At 45.7% G+C, this 15,915-nt stretch overlaps 1 pseudogene; it reads right to left on the bottom strand.

Moving 5' to 3' along the window:
• Nucleotides 1–249: 249 nt before the first annotated feature.
• On the bottom strand, nt 250–401 carry LOC119443238 (U2 spliceosomal RNA; annotated as a pseudogene).
• Nucleotides 402–15,915: the final 15,514 nt, after the last annotated feature.

Raw genomic sequence — 15,915 nt, 5'->3', positions numbered from 1 at the left:
CGCTATCATGTCTGTACATTGTAGTTGTGTCGTACTTTACGATTTTTCGGATGGATGTTACTTTGAGAAATTCAATTTTTGTTCACTAAGTCCTTGCGCCACGTGGAGGGCCTGTGTGGTCCGGGTAGTTCGGGATGAACTTCTCCGCCACGAACGCCACACCGATGCTTAAGGCGAAACCGGCGCCGAAACCGACGCTGACACCGACGCTTGATTTTCCGCGACACGGGGCACTTAACGCTGTCGCGTTAATACCAGGCCGACCCCTGGCGGACGTGAAGCAGGCTTCAAGCACACCGCCAACTTGCAAAAATAAGTTCAATACCTTGAGTCCAAATACAACCCGTAAGAGATATTAAGCTCATAAAAACAAATACTACAGTTTTACCCGCGTTGGCCATGTCTACGTTCGCACTGTATAGACGTGTACGCCATCCCACGTATTCAAACTAGTGCCTACCAATCTGAGTGTCTTCTGTCATTTGACTTCATGCTCTACGTAGTCTCCTTTCCTCAGTTCTGCTCTGACTGTTAAATGGGTAGGCCGCGTGTCGCACGATTTGGAAAAGAACAGCGTGCCTACCAAGAACGACGGCGTGGGCAGAAAAGAGAATGGGCGTGGCGGCGGTGAAAGAACGCCACCAACGATGAGCGGGCAGCGGACGCGAAACGTAAGCACGCTGCCCGCCAGGACGGTAAGGCGAAAAGAAATGCGAACCGTCCATGTGGCCCCGGTCCCGCAAACTAGGAACGTTTCATTGGAGCAACGGTCAATCACCACATACAAAGATTCGCTGGTCATCCACCTTCATAGAGTGCAATGGCACTGAGTTTCTTCTGCATACATTTCTAAAGGCCCCTTCTCATTTTCTTATAACACGTTACATCGATGTAACTTGCGATGGACAGCGAGTACTGACCGTTCTGTTTACCGATTTTTTATGGTCAAATGCACAACAGATACTCCTGTATTAACATATCATGCAGATCGAACACGCGTGCTGGAATCGATGTGAATCTACCCGTTATGCGTGCCTTCCATGTAGGATTCCTAGACCCGTAAGCAGGACCGTTTTACCAGAAACAGCGTCTGGAAAAGAAAGCTTACAACTACAAGCAGACAAAGTGATATAATCCGCAAGCAAATTGTGCCCTTCATTGTCATTGCCGTCTGGGACGGCTTCCGAGCAAGTGATGAAAGCAATGAAGTTGTAGAGCTTCCAGAAAATACCACATGCATTTTCTAGCAGTCGAAAAAACCTGTAGGTTGTGCATTGTGTGAGGTAAACTGTAGCTAAGTTAAAAGCTTCGACTTTAGCTAAAAGAGAAATAGCGGACAAAGACTTATTTCTCGCCTCGTGTTCTTAGTCAAGCGGGACTGTCTATAATTTCCGTCGTCTTCTCCGGAACTTGGACACGCTACAATAAACGCCATACCAATCACATGTTCTTACCACTACGCAATGTATTGTTTAATCCTATGGCTCAATTTTGGGCATCTGACGTCGTGCAGGGCTGGAAACTGAGGGCAAGGAAGCTCAAATGTAACGTAAAACCAAGTTGAACGACGTTGCTACAGGCCCTCCGAAGCCTTGTAAAACATGTAATTTTAGTGAGCACGTCATCTGCTGGCCATCAAATATTCAGATCACCGCAGCGATACCGCCCCATTAAGTACAATAGAAAACTACTCGTATAATTTGACACTCAGAACCATCATTTTCCATAAAAGAATGAACAGGGGCGACAAAACCAGTTATGTTAATGCAAAGTTTACACGCGTTTTCGTTTGACCTCCCCTGCGTTACCTCTCCAGTTTCTAACTCTCATGTCTGTGTGCGCATTTTTCGTTGAACAGGAATCAAATGCCGCATTCTAGTACGAAATGAACTTTCGCAAACTCAACGACGCGCCTTTTATTCACGAAGTGCAATGACTTTTGCCGGCGGTTATCCCTCTGTCTGTATATGTCACTCGGACGGTCCTTTCTATGCATGTCCAACACATCTCTCGACTGAAGAGCCACGTGTCTACTTAAAACTTTCAGGGCGTATAGTTCAAGCATAAGCAATGAAGCGCGTTTCGTGTGATTCGTATTACGTGTCTCTGATGTAATACGCGCGGCTTTCCTGTTCCCCAATCTTCTTTCCTTCACCTACTCACCACACTTACTCGCATCTCCCGAGCAGCCTACATAATTGCATATTTAACCTCGCGCAATTCAACACCTCGCAGAGCTTTTAATCCACGGCCCCAAAAGAGATTGTATTGCTGGCTCCGATCTCCCCGAGCTCGAATTCCCAGCTCACCACAGTAAGTACGCGTTCGGGTGTGCGATTAAACGCCTACACCGTCTTGGTGCTTATGCGCTCCTCGAGTGACTGTCCTCCGACGCGTAATAAGGCTTGTCGGGAAAGCGTGCAATTCACTGCAGGGACTTCACGGTCTGCTTTGAGGACTCTTGCATACCTAAGCGTATGAATGCGGAAGTCCGTGGATTTTCCGTCGTTTTATTCGTGCTCGATGTCTTAGTGTTTTTTTGTTTATGCCATTTTTCATCTGCGCGTGGGTTTATTGCCATGGTTCTCAGATGCACATCGTGTTAGATTTCAAGAACAAGAGACACAGTAAAATACCTCCAATCTGAGCTGACTGCTCGTGAAAACATGCATAAAATCACTCCTTTTGCCTTCACAGTGTTCACATGCGCTTCAACACACCAACGTACTGCAACAGTTCTCATTCCTATGTCGCCTTCGCCTATGAGAAGAAATACGCACAAGTAGAAGTTTTTTCAGTTCGCATTGCAGTTCGCATTACCATCATTCATGCACGACTCTCCGGTAGCAATTATTTCCTGGCGAGGCTTGCGTGACAATCAAATAGCTGTCACGGTGAATACACTAAGTGTGAGTAAATATTTCATGTTTAGTTGTCGAAAACAAAACCTGGCAATTGATGGTAAATAAATCCACCATGCGAAACCTTGGACTGGATGTTGTCTAAACGGAGCTGTTCGTTCAGAAACATGCTGGAAAGGTTATGCATCAAAGCTTCTTGCGTAGCGTAGAAAATATTAGCCAGCATTCAAACACGTAACGATACAATGACGTCTACGAAAACATGCATCTCTATATGGTTGAGATCTGCATCTTCAAGACAAATCTTCTTTACTTTAGCGCTACTCAAAATGACGTTTGAAAAGTAATATTTCTTATATAAGTCCATTTTTCACTAAAAGAAAGCAAACTAAAATATACATTTATTGATCAAATAGCTACAAATATATGAGTACGTGTGAAATGTGGCACATTGTGCAAATCGCCGGACACCTCCACATTAGGTTACGAAGTATGAATGTGCAACCTAGCAGTCTTGCCTCGTGAAATAAAACTAAACAGTTGCTTCCTGCATTCAAGCACAGGCGAACTTTAAGTTTGCGGCAGCATACCGCGGATTTCTTAGTGCAAGACGGGTGCTTGCAGTGCACATACCCAGTGCATTCATGGCGCAGCTCGCTGAAGCATTGGCGTGAAATACGTCATTGAAAAGCGGCAAATACCCTGCGTGACATGGGTTCAATTCCGCCCAACGTGGGAAAAAGGTCAAGGACTTTTTTTGGTCATTGTGGAGTGGCACCCACCTACGGCCACATGCCCAGTGACCCCAGTTGGCATTAAATATGTCCATTGAAGACCAGCACAGACTGACCGGCACAGACCTAGAGTTTAAAGTTCAATTGAATTTTATTTATTTTAAATCAATTTTATTTCCTTGGTAGGAGGGGACGAGACAAAAAGCTGTGAACACAGCTTGACGGAGGTCTTGCTCCCTATGGCAATACAGCAGTGGCAGGAGTACAGTGATGTGTAGAATACATAAAGACACTACAGGAATGATCATACAAATGAATACATAAATACAGAAATACAAGGAAGGAAGGAAAGAGTGGAGAAGGAAAGGCAGGGAGGTTAACCAGTTCAGGACAACCGGTTTGCTACCCTACACATGGGAGCGGGGTGAGGGGGAATGAAAGATGGGGAGGAGAGAGAGAGCACATAACGTACACAGCACACACATCGTCAGTCACAGTCCGTCACTCTTGCGTGATGCGTGACATCACTGTCATAGCCGCTTGTCCAAGCCCGTTTCCTTTAAAAACCTAAGCAGTCCCTTCGTTGCTTTCAGCTGCGATGTCTTCTGTCGACGACACGCGAGAATGGTTTCAATTGACAGTGGTCGATTGTCCAGGTGTGCTAGAACGGACGCCAGGGACTGTCTCGGAACATTATATTCAGGACAGTCGCATAGAATATGTTCTAGCGTCTCCTCGCAAAGACAGGCATTGCAAAAAGGGTTGTCGGCCATTCCAATGAGGAATGAATAAGATTTCGTGAATGCCACCCCTAGCCATAAGCGATAAAGCATAGTGGCCTCTTTTCGGCGGAGTCCAGTTGGCATACAGCGATGCATCAAAGAGGGCAGGTGGTAGTGACGATTGCTCCGGTTGGTCTGGCTGCTTGGTGTGCACCATAGAGAGAGCGTGATCTCCTGTGCAAGCACTCGAAGTCTGCTGGCTGCGTCGGACCGTGAGAGCGGTATGGCCTCTTCCTGTGTGTCGTCAAGAGCTGCCCGAGCGGCATTATCGGCGTTTTCATTCCCTATGACGCCGCAGTGACTTGGAAGCCACTGAAACGTCACGTGGTGTCCTTTCTCCTGTGATGTATGGAGTAAGTATCTAATATCGAATACGAGCTGTTCGTATGGCCCGCGACGCAGAGCTGATAGCACAGATTGTAGGGCTGCCTTTGAGTCACTGAAGATTGACCATTGTCGAGGTGACTCCCGATTGATGAAACGAAGTGCCGCACGAAGAGCAGCTAGTTCCGCAGATGTCGATGCCGTTGGGTGGTCAGTCCTGAAGCCAATGGTAATAGCTCTTGCTGGGACAACCACAGCACCGGACGAACACTGGAGGTTTGTGGAACCATCAGTATAAATATGTACACTGTCCGCATACCTCTCGTGTAGAAGAAGCAGAGACAGTTGTTTCAGCACAGGTGACGACAGCTCAGATTTCTTCTTGATTCCTGGTACACTGAGAAGTACTGTGGGGCTAATAAGACACCAAGGGGGTATCGATGGTTTAGATGCAGCGGTGAAGCCCGAGGGAAGTTTGTCGTTGTACTTGATGATAGTTTTAGAGAACGATGCTTGGCGCCGGTCCGAAGGTAGTGTTGCAAGGTGGTGATAGGGGGCACGTGCAAAATGTCTGATGTGCGTTCTCAGGGCTTCAACCGTAATGTGAGTTTGCATCGGATGGTCCCGAGAAATCGCAATAGTTGCCTCTGTTGACGTGCATCTGGGTAAACCAACTTCGGAAAAGACGTCTTTGTGGTGGGCTAGAAGTCCGCGTAGCTCCTCACGTTGGCTTTCCATGAGCTCATCGCCCACCTGTACAAGAGTACAGAAAAAGTTGCGCACTAATCATGTTCATTTTCAAAGCATTTTGGTACAAATTTAGCAGTTTATTTTTACAATATATCAGTGCATAAAAATTTCCAAGGAAAATAAATAACAACAAAACGTAAGTTACAGGTTACTCCTATATACAAGACTTCTGTTGACAGTAAACTTTGATGAAGTTCCTGGCATGGCAAGTAATTTCAAAGTTATCTTCGTTTAACATACTCAGCAAGGATAGATTGCTTATCGTAGTTCGTTCGCGGTATTCGAACAATAAATTTTCGTTGTGTATTGTAGGTCAGGCGTGTTCATTTTCCTGTTATTCAGACGGTGAAATAGTTACATTGTAATGATTCTTTAAGTCTTAATAACCTAAGAGCAATCTATAGTTCTACAATGAAAACACGGGCAAAATATATGACGTTAGGATGGATAGTTGGGCGTGTCGCTTAAGCATGATCTGAAGTGAAGGCGCGAAAAGGACGACGGACGAAGAGAGAACACACACACACCGGGCACCCTGTGTGTGTGTTGTCTTCGTCCATCGTCGTTTTCGCGCCTTCACTTCAGATCGCACAAAATACCGCACTTTATAAAAAGGCGGGCACTGTGAGACAAATATGGCACATTCGCGATTTAACGGACATCCTTCTTCTTTAGTAAGTGCACTTTCTACAGATTGGTAACGCGAACCGTACACCAGACGGTGCTACAATACTGCAAAATTGAGAGTACTAGCGAGTTATACTGAAGTATTCTAACCTTAACCGGAAGAATATGGCTCGTACGCGGGATGATAACAGCCAAAGAATATATTTTAGAAGTAATGTATTATACATGCTCATTCCATGCCAAATGTTTTGTAAAGACCATGCTGAAAATGTTTACGTTACTGACACTTTCTCTAACTTCATCGCACAATTTGATATGATAATATTTAATATTTTTCCTTTCGGGGCAAACAGGACCATTTTAGCTTTAGAGGCATTTATTTTTAAACCTTTTAGATCTGCCATTTTTTCATGGTTTTAAGTGCCAGATGTGATTTCCGTTCTATTTCTGTTTCAGATGTACATGTAACGAAAACCGTGGTATCATCGCGTACGAGACCATTCTGACATCGCGATCACTGTCGACTGTGACATTAACATATAGCAGGCACAGAAGCGGTAACAGTACACTGCCCTGCGGAACGCCAGTACGTAATAGCTATAAAGAAAATGCTTACAAACTGCTTTCTATTTGAGAGATAAGATTTCAGAAGCTCATGCGCAATCCCCCGGACACCGTATTTTTCTAGTTTATGAAGCAATATCTCATGATTAGTAAGGTCAAAAGCCTTTGATCAATCAACATAAATACCGGATGTTAGTGCTTTCTTTCTGAACGCTGTTAAAATGAATTCTTTATGCGCCAACAGCGTTGTTTCTGTTGATCGGTGTTTTCGGAAGTCATGCTGGAAATCATTTAGCAAGTTATAATTGTTGAAACATGATAAGAGTCTGACGTGGATAACTTTTTCTACACCCTTGGGAAACACGGGCACTATTGAAATTGGACGGTAATTGTTTAATGCGTTCTTGTCGCCGTGCTTAAATTTTAGAATAACTCGAGCAACTTGCGTATGTTCAGGAAAAATTCCACAATTTAAAATCATGCTGTAAATGTGCGTGATTACAGGACATACGATGCAAAGCACGTATTTCGCTGCTCCTATTTTCATACCGTTTCCGTCCCTACTTTTAATATTTTTGATGCTACAATTGCATAAAAGTACTTCACTACAAGTAGCAGGCGCAAGAAAGAGGGACTCCTCTTTAGCATTTCCTTGTATGGTTATAACATCGTAACCAGACTTGCCATGAGATTGGGTACACTGTTTAATGAAATGATCAGTAAAGGCGATGGATAGAACATTACCGCGTAGAACCTTGCCCTTGGAGTTAATGTTATCAGGCACAGTATTAAGGTAGTGGAATGCAGTAAAGAATTTAGCCTTTTCCAAACCGTTTCTGAATGCTGCGTACTTTGCTCCGAAAAAAAAAACGGTTTGGTAATCAGAGTATCTGGCTGATTTGAATTTCGCGTTAAGTTTGTTCGTACATTACCTAAAGTCCTTATTAAGTGTAAGCTCTAGTTTCTATAAATCGTGCATACAGCGCATGCTTGTGTTTAAACATGCTTAACGATTCATGGCTAAGCCATGGTTTCCGAGCTTTCTTAAGTTTTTTTACCTTGGTTAAACGGAAACTTCTATCATAAATTTCCTTAAAAGCATTTACGAACCTAATATACGCTAGGTCAGATGACCTTGCCTCGAAAGTGCTGTTCCAAGCTTGCTGTGCAATATCAACACGAAAAGATTGAGGCCTTCGATTTGTTGTTCTCTGAATATAAAAATCTGGCGTCTTACTAATGTTATGTCGAATTTTAGCACTATACATAACGATTCCAAGGTGATCGCTAATATCTGTGCAGATATTATCAGCTTCGCAAAAGTGTGGCGTCAACGCTTGTTATAAATACGTCGAGCAGTGATACGGTTTCTTCAGTAATTCTTGTGGCTTGGGCTATCACATTTACGAAACCGTTCGCTGTTATAATGGAACTAATCTCTCTTTGTACATGACTGGATATAAGCATGTTTACGTTGATGGAAGCACCTCAATAAAGATATAATTTGAGGTCTGTCAGCGTGAGAAATAATTCTGTCCAAGAAAGTAACAAAGGCAGTATTGCCTCGGGAAGGCGGCCTATACAAGCAGAGAAGAGGCTTTCCTCGCCCTGCACAGTAAGGACTTCATAGTCTGGTGTTACGCAATAAAATTCATTGACAGTGCTGCAAGTTATATTTTCTCTATGTAAAAGTAGGATACCGCCCCCTCGTTTATTTTCACGATTTAAAAGGAAAGATTGATAACCCGGGAGATGGAAAACTTGCGATGGCGTCGTATACCATGGTTTACCGCGTTTCCTTTTAAAGAGCTTTATTGAAGAGCGGTGTATGCCCACTCCCGCATCTACAGTGACCCATGCCTGCAAAAAAAAAAAGTTCGTTGACGAGCGGCACGTATGTACACCTATTTACAAAGTACGCGGTGACTCAAGTTGGTCCGATGGTTGATATTGAACTCCGTTCCCTCAGCACAGCAGCCCGATGCTCCAACCATTCGACTGTGGACTTCGCAGTGACCCAGGTTAGCGGGAAAAAGGTTAGCTATAAACATACTGATATACATACATAGTTAGCCCCGGAAACTCCAGTGCAGTAGCCTAAGATTGCTGACGCATTATTATCCTATCGATGCAGCTTTAATGCAACCCCAATTCATAGGGGACTTCATGCAGATTAGATTAGCAACTATCTATCTATCTATCCGTCCGTCCGTCCGTCCGTCCGCTCGTCTGTCTCTAACAGTCTGTTTCGAACCACAACCGGTCACACGCACTACACCTGGCTCCGAAGTTCCGGTTGAGAACTTGCGTTGAAACCTGGCCGTCCCACCGGGGCAGTTGATGCTAGCGTTGCCGAGGCGTGCACCACCGTTGTCGGGTTACTGGAGGGCAAGACCACACTAACGTTTGCCTCAACATCGCGTTCCCGTAACTCGGGGTCGGCGGCTCTTCGCTGACATTTGGCCTCAAAATCGCACTCCCGCAACTCGGGATCCGCTGACGTTTCACCTGGGCTTCGAAAGCCCTCACGCTAGAATCGGCACGCCGACGACGAGACATTTCTCGAGCGGGTTCGCGGTGCCGTTGCTCAAACGCAGCCTGCTACTCGGCGGAATGCACCACGCGAGCCTTCCCATCCGGACGCCGAAGCTGGTCTGAGGCGAGGGAAGCCCGGCGGAGCGCGCGCTAACCCCTTTCCTTCCCTTTCCTTCCCCGCTACACAACAAACGACCTTGAGTTGTTGCACGCACCCCGTGAGCCGGCGCTGGCGCAGATTTCCCCGCACCTGCTCTTCCTTCCTTCCTTCCTTCCTTCCTTCCTTCCTTCCTTCCTTCCTTCCTTTCTTTCTTTCCTTGCTTCCTTATTTCTTTGTAGTCCCTGGCTTATACCCGCATATCCCTGGCTCATACCCCCGTATGCAATGCGGGTGTGCGCCAAACGCCACCGCAAATTGCGAGCCAATAGAAGCTTCACTTGAAAAATCACGCGCCATTCCACTGCTGTGAAGGTGGATAACCAGCAAAGCAGTTTAGCACACGACATACAAGTGACACAGAATTGAGAACAATTCTGTGTACGAGCAATTTTATTTCTCTTGAGCGGCGACGGCGGTCATCCCGAAGAAAGACTCCGGCACACACACTTTTATTTTGATCGGCGGTCTTTATCGGCGGCATATGCATTCACGTGGAAGACTACCGCCACCTCGGGGAACCGGAGGAAACTAGACGCGCGTTACGGGAACGCCACGCCGGGAGAATGGAGCGGGGCACGCAAGTGCTTGGAACGACAAAGAGAGGGCGGTGTGAGCGTACAAATGGCCGACGCGGGTCGCACAGCGGCGTATTTTTGAGAAACCGTTGTCACCTACCTGTGAGTCTACTGATTTTGAAAATGGTGCCTACTGATAAATAATCTCCTGAAAATGCATATCCGAGTGATGAGACGTATAAGTTTTTGCATAGAATGAAGCGATCTTCCATCAAATTCGGGAGCAGAGTTTTTGCACACACAGATCTGTTGACGGACACGAGAAATGCCTAGAATTCTAGCCATAGACAGCTTCGCTGTAAAAAAAAATGTAACTTACCATTAACCAGAATTTGATCCATGGCAAGCCCAGTAGTTTATGCCTACGCCGCGCAGGAACATGGTAAATCGTGCATAATTTACCTTGTCCACACCAATGCACAGTTTCAGTTGGGGCTTGAATGTGTCGCACAGAGATAGCAGACGTGCCTTCGCCCCACCACTATAACTTAAGCCTCTATCAGAAAGAAAAAGTTGTCGTCCGTATTTTACAGTACGCCTTCAAGGGCTGATGATTTTGTTTTACGATAATTTTACAACAAAGATTTTCTTTTACTATTGCTATTATAACGAACAAAAATGTTTGCACTTAACAGCTGACACAGGACGCCGTACGGGACGTTACTGCAGCTTTTGATAGCTATTACTTGTTTTGTGCAAAGGGACACGCAACATTTACTTAGTTCAACAATGCGTTGCAATCGACAGGTCTGCGTACTCACATATCACATATCTCGGCCAGGGAAGCATCGCTTAGTGCGGCTCACAACCTTCGGTGATAGCACATACACGTATGCTTATACAGGGTGTCCCAACTATCATGCACCAAGATTGAAAATATGCAAACACCACTTAGCTGGGCAGAACCAAGGTAATGTTGTATGCCTTCGCTCGGAGATACTCAGGTTAATTTTTTGCATTCCGCCTAGTTACATAATTATTCTCAATTAATTATTCCATCTCAAATATTATAATTACATGAAAAGTGTCAGAGAGAAAATTGTAGAGCAACATGAAAAACTCCCGATACAGCGTTCTGTGGCTCAGTACGTGCTACACAAAAGTGTTTTTCCGAGCGTGAAAGTTCGTGAATACATGCAAAATTGCCGCGCGACTGGCCGCTCGAGGCACTTTGCGTGTATTCGCGGGCTTCTTGGCGCTAATATGGCGCCATCTCATAGCCATCGTCGCCACACTACGCTTTTCTTCTCACGCTTTCGCCATACCCTCCTCCGCTTTCCGCTTCATGATTCCGGTATATTCTCCTCTCCGCTTTCCTCCTCACGTCTTTCATCCCCCGCTGCGCTCCGCGTTAGCTTTGATCTTTCGCTGTGCTCGTTCGCTCGGTTACGCCACCGACGCCGATGCACGCCGCACAAACGGGCGCCTAAAAGCGGCGCTACAAAAAAAAATTGCGTAGCTTGCGCAGGAGGCGCAATGCCAAAGAGACAGCGGAGCTGATGGGTGCCTAGCTATAGTCCTGGGTTTTTTGCCTTGGCTAAGCACTACAAGTAATCTCCAGCATTTTCCGAAATTTATTGAATATTGATCGATTAGCGATTAGCTATTGATTGGCTATCGCAAGGTATTGGCCACGTATTTGGGCTAGGCTAAGCACTACCAAGTCATCCCCTGCATTTCTTGGAGTTTATTGATTATTTGTCAATTATCGATTAGCTATTGATTGGCTATCGATTGGATATCGCAAGGTATTGCCCACATATTCGGGCTATGCTAAGTACTACCAAATCATCCAACGCATTTTCCGGAATTTATTGATTATTGATCAATTATCGATTAGCTATTGATTGGCCATCAATTGGCTATCGATCGGTTATCGATGACTGACAAAGCTTAAGTAGTCCCAACCATGCTTAGCTTGACTTAGGCTCCCCTTAACTAGTTCACAGGGGTATGTGTCATTGCGCTTGGACCCTTTCAGCACTACTGCCAGGATCGGCCCACATTTTCTTTTAACGCGTCACGCTTAAACAGCTCCACTGTTAAAGGGCCCCTAAACCACCAAAAGGTTTAAATTTAGTTGTGGTGTTGCAGCTTTGCACTAGTCTACAACGTACACCTAGCCGCAAGAACTTTTCGCAATGGTGCCGTGATAGCGGAGTTACACGCGTTTGGTGATCGAAACACGGCCCTCGCTCGTTTCGCTCTTCCGTTCGCTACGCTCCGTTCGTTGGCTGGTTTCTCCTCCTCGCCGAGTGCTCCTCCAAATGTCACGTGACATACGTCTCGCCAACACGATTTTCAAAACACGTCCACGCTAGCGGCAAACATACAGACGGCGACCCGCCCTTCAGTTTCGTAGAACGTCTGCCGCGCGAGAGGCGTCCAAAGTAGACGGCAGTTCGGCCGGCGCACCGCCCGCAGCACGATCAACGGGCCAATCGACGACCACGAAGCTCCGCGCCTCAGCCACCGGCGCCGCAGACACCGGCTGCAGCTTCTGTTACAAGCAAAAACATTTCTCCTAGATAAAGTGATGCGTAAATTGTACATCTTATGAAAAACGATATCCACTGTCCAACGTTGAACATGAACGAGAGCTTCGATACGTGTCGAGCTCAGCTGCAGTGCACGGCTACCGATGGCAGACGACCGGCTCGGCTGTGCTCACATCGCAGCTGACGGCGCCGCTAATATCGGCATATTTTCTTCTTTGTGTACAATTATTGCGAAGAGCGACAACGACGGTAAGAAAATATTGCGGCTTGTGAGCGTCGGCGATTCATTCCGAAGCGCCGTCCGCTTTAGCTAAGTGAACCGGAGAAGGCCTAGCGACAATATCGGCGCCGTCGAGCAATCAGCGGCGGTGAGGCGGCCGCACAAATCGGTCGCGGTCTCATCCTCTCCACGGAAAGGACATCTCGGCGTTCGCGAGCAAAACCGCCCTCGAACGGCGGCCCGCGAATGGCAAACGGCGGTTGGCGAGTTACCGTGCCAGTAGCGTGGACTGGTTTTATCCGTGACTCCGCGCTTGCTATACGCTGTTGCTGCCGTGCCGGCCCGTGCTCATGCGAAGCGTGCCGCTCTGTGTTGCGCGAACGTCTAGAAAGGCCAACACTGTCGCACTACTGTTCGCGCAGGTAATCAGACCGCTAAGCACGGACTGTGCTGGAACGTGTGTGATTTGACACTTGCGTTGCGGGCTCTAATTACCGATTCGCAAGTGCACACAAGCGAGCAACACGACGAGGAAGAGCAGGGAGCACGCGTACCTGCTAGCAGACTAACCGGACGTCGTATGTCCTTGTTCGACCAATCGGACATCGTCGCCCCCATTGACATCACCAGATGCACCCTGGTGACATCACGACGACCGCTGGGGATACAGGAAAGGCCCGGAGTGGAGCACGGCATTGTTTTTTGATTTTGGGACCCAGCCGCGGCTCGTAGCGCTGCCGCGTTTGGCATTGTTGATCATGACGGCATTCTGAACTCGATGCTCGTGTTCACTTGAAATGTTCAAAAATATCACAGGTGGTTTAGGGGCCCCTTAAAACAAGACCAATACCAAAGAACGTGGTTTCAACGAAGTGTGAAAATCTTGTTTTCACGTTTATCTTCAGTTTGTCCTGCGGAATTCTACTTCTTTCCTGTTTCCAACTTCCTTCCTACTTCCTGTTTCCTACTTCTTCAGTTTGTCTTGCAGAATTTCAAAGGAAAACGATATTTGAGGGGAAGAAACTTAGGAAATGTGTGTGTCATGGGTGCTAATCCTTGAGTAAAGGTACGGCGCTGCTGTTGTCCGCCGGATGGTTTTCGTTTAAGAATATTTAAGCCTCGAATGGAATGTGCAGGTCGTGCAAAGCAAACCAGGAGTTGCCCTACATTTATGTCACAAAGCCGCGTAACACCCTGCGCCCGAGCCTCGTCACCGCAGTGCCGAGCACAACCTTGAGAGAGAGGGCACGCCTAATACTTTCCCTTTTAATTCCAGATCGGAGTTACGGAGCCGGTATTTTGCGGTGCGGTCAGTCATCGCTACCTCTGACAACAGAGCTGCATGGTGAACGCTCAGTAAAAACACTGGCACCGTATAGCGCGCGCCAATCGCGCTAACAAGGCTTCTGTATATATATACCTGGGCTGGCATACTGCCGTGTACCAAAAGATTCCTATACACTACAGTTTGCAGCTGATGTTTCTTTGTTCTGTATGTCTTAAGACGTCGTTTTCTAACACACGTTAGGAAAACGGCTTTATTTTTGTAATGCCTTTATTTCAAGTCATTCAGGTTAATCATTAAAGAATGCCTAATTTGGAACAACGCAAGTGTAAAATTTTACCGTTTTCTCACTTTTATTTAGGTAGAAATGGTTTAATAAATCATCAACGTTTAGGATAAGCTAAGAAGCTGTGAAGGCACTTTTTTCCGGCTTACCAAAAACGTGATTGGCTGTGTTACATAAGAACTGCTAGCATTCTGGATAGCCTCCTCTTCTTCGCTGCTTTCACTGTGGGATAATTAACCTTTCAGATCTGGGATGACGGCTTTTGTGACAAGCGGAATGTTGTCAAGCACCATAGAAACTAGCTTCGGCTGTGTGAGCTTGCCCTCTTTGTCCGAAGCCTTTGCACCACGCTTCTTGCAAGCACTTTGATGATACTTCAGTGTCTTAAACTCCCACCATGACACGGGTCCTCCGCTCGACCAATAGGGATATATTTGCACTTACGATCCTGTGTAAGTTTCGCACGACGTGTGGCATTCGACTAGTTGTCGTAGATATAAATGGGTCATTCCACGCAAACGTCCCAGCCCTAAAACCGACCATCGTTGACATTCTTGAGAAAAATTGGGCTAGATGACTATTGTGTGAATAAGGTTTCACCAAAGTATTTTGGTAGAAAAAAATCTTTTGATCACGTGAGCGCTATTTGAAGTTTCCGCAGAGAAGCAATAGTTGGTTGGAGGTAAATTTTTTTTATTCAAGTCTGAAATTAGGTGTAATAAAAAAGTTTATTTTAGAGCATTCTAGGGTCATCCTTCTTTCATATAATGTGATAACTGAATGCATATTAAAGTTTATTGCGTTTATTTGGCTCAGTAAAAAAGCAAGAAATGTTGCGTTTTCAGAAATTTTTTTTCGCATAAACTTCGCAAATTTTCCAAATACAATATTGTTTCTTCCTTTTTTAATGTTCCTATAGTGTATGCTAAAAATAATTTGGAATTCTTAAGGCATATATTTTTATAGAAGAACACCTCCAAACTTGGCAAAGCGTGGATTTTTTGCGATATTCATGCCACATTTAAGCCTTAAGGCCCACCAGATAAAAATATATCAGATAGCTCAATATGCGCACCGGCCTCTTATCTTGTGATTAAGAAATTTTTATTCGAGTAAATTTTGTTTGAAGCGAGAAAAATTTTTTTGAAGTCGACAACCAATATCACCAGTAGGCATTGCGTACGTGCCGCCGCTTTCTTCGTCGTCTGCTCGTCGACCGCTGCGCGTCGCCGTCTGCCGCCCAGCAGACGGCGGCTAGTATATGGGGGGATCATTTTTAAGATTTATGGAATTTTAAAAAGAGTCTGTAGCAGATATAATTCTAGTCCTTGAGCTGGATTGTTCAGAGCGAACAATACTGGCACGAGAAATCGAAACGCACATTGAAATAATTAACAAAGAACTGCAAATTAACTTCCTAATTAATTACTTTACGGCGCATATTGCAATTTAGGAGTTGTAGCCGCCGAGTTGAAGAGACGCGTCAACTTGAAATTAATTTCCAGGATCACACCAATTTTGAGATATTATTTCCTAAAGTGTGGGACGAAATAGGTGGGTGGCTACTTTTGTGCTTGAATGCATAGATGAGCATTTTGTTAAAAAATGTCGCAGTTTCGCCCGAAAGGCGAAGCATCAATTGCGATAGCAAATTGGTAGAGAGCTATTCGGAGTAGGGATAGTAGAGTAGTTTTATCGGCCGCATAAACTTGGA

The sequence above is a fragment of the Dermacentor silvarum genome, chromosome 2 (genome assembly GCF_013339745.2).
Source record: "Dermacentor silvarum isolate Dsil-2018 chromosome 2, BIME_Dsil_1.4, whole genome shotgun sequence".
Taxonomy (NCBI): Eukaryota; Metazoa; Arthropoda; class Arachnida; order Ixodida; family Ixodidae; genus Dermacentor; species Dermacentor silvarum.
The sequence above is the reverse complement of the archived record's forward strand: the minus strand, read 5'-3'. Positions and strand labels throughout refer to the sequence as shown.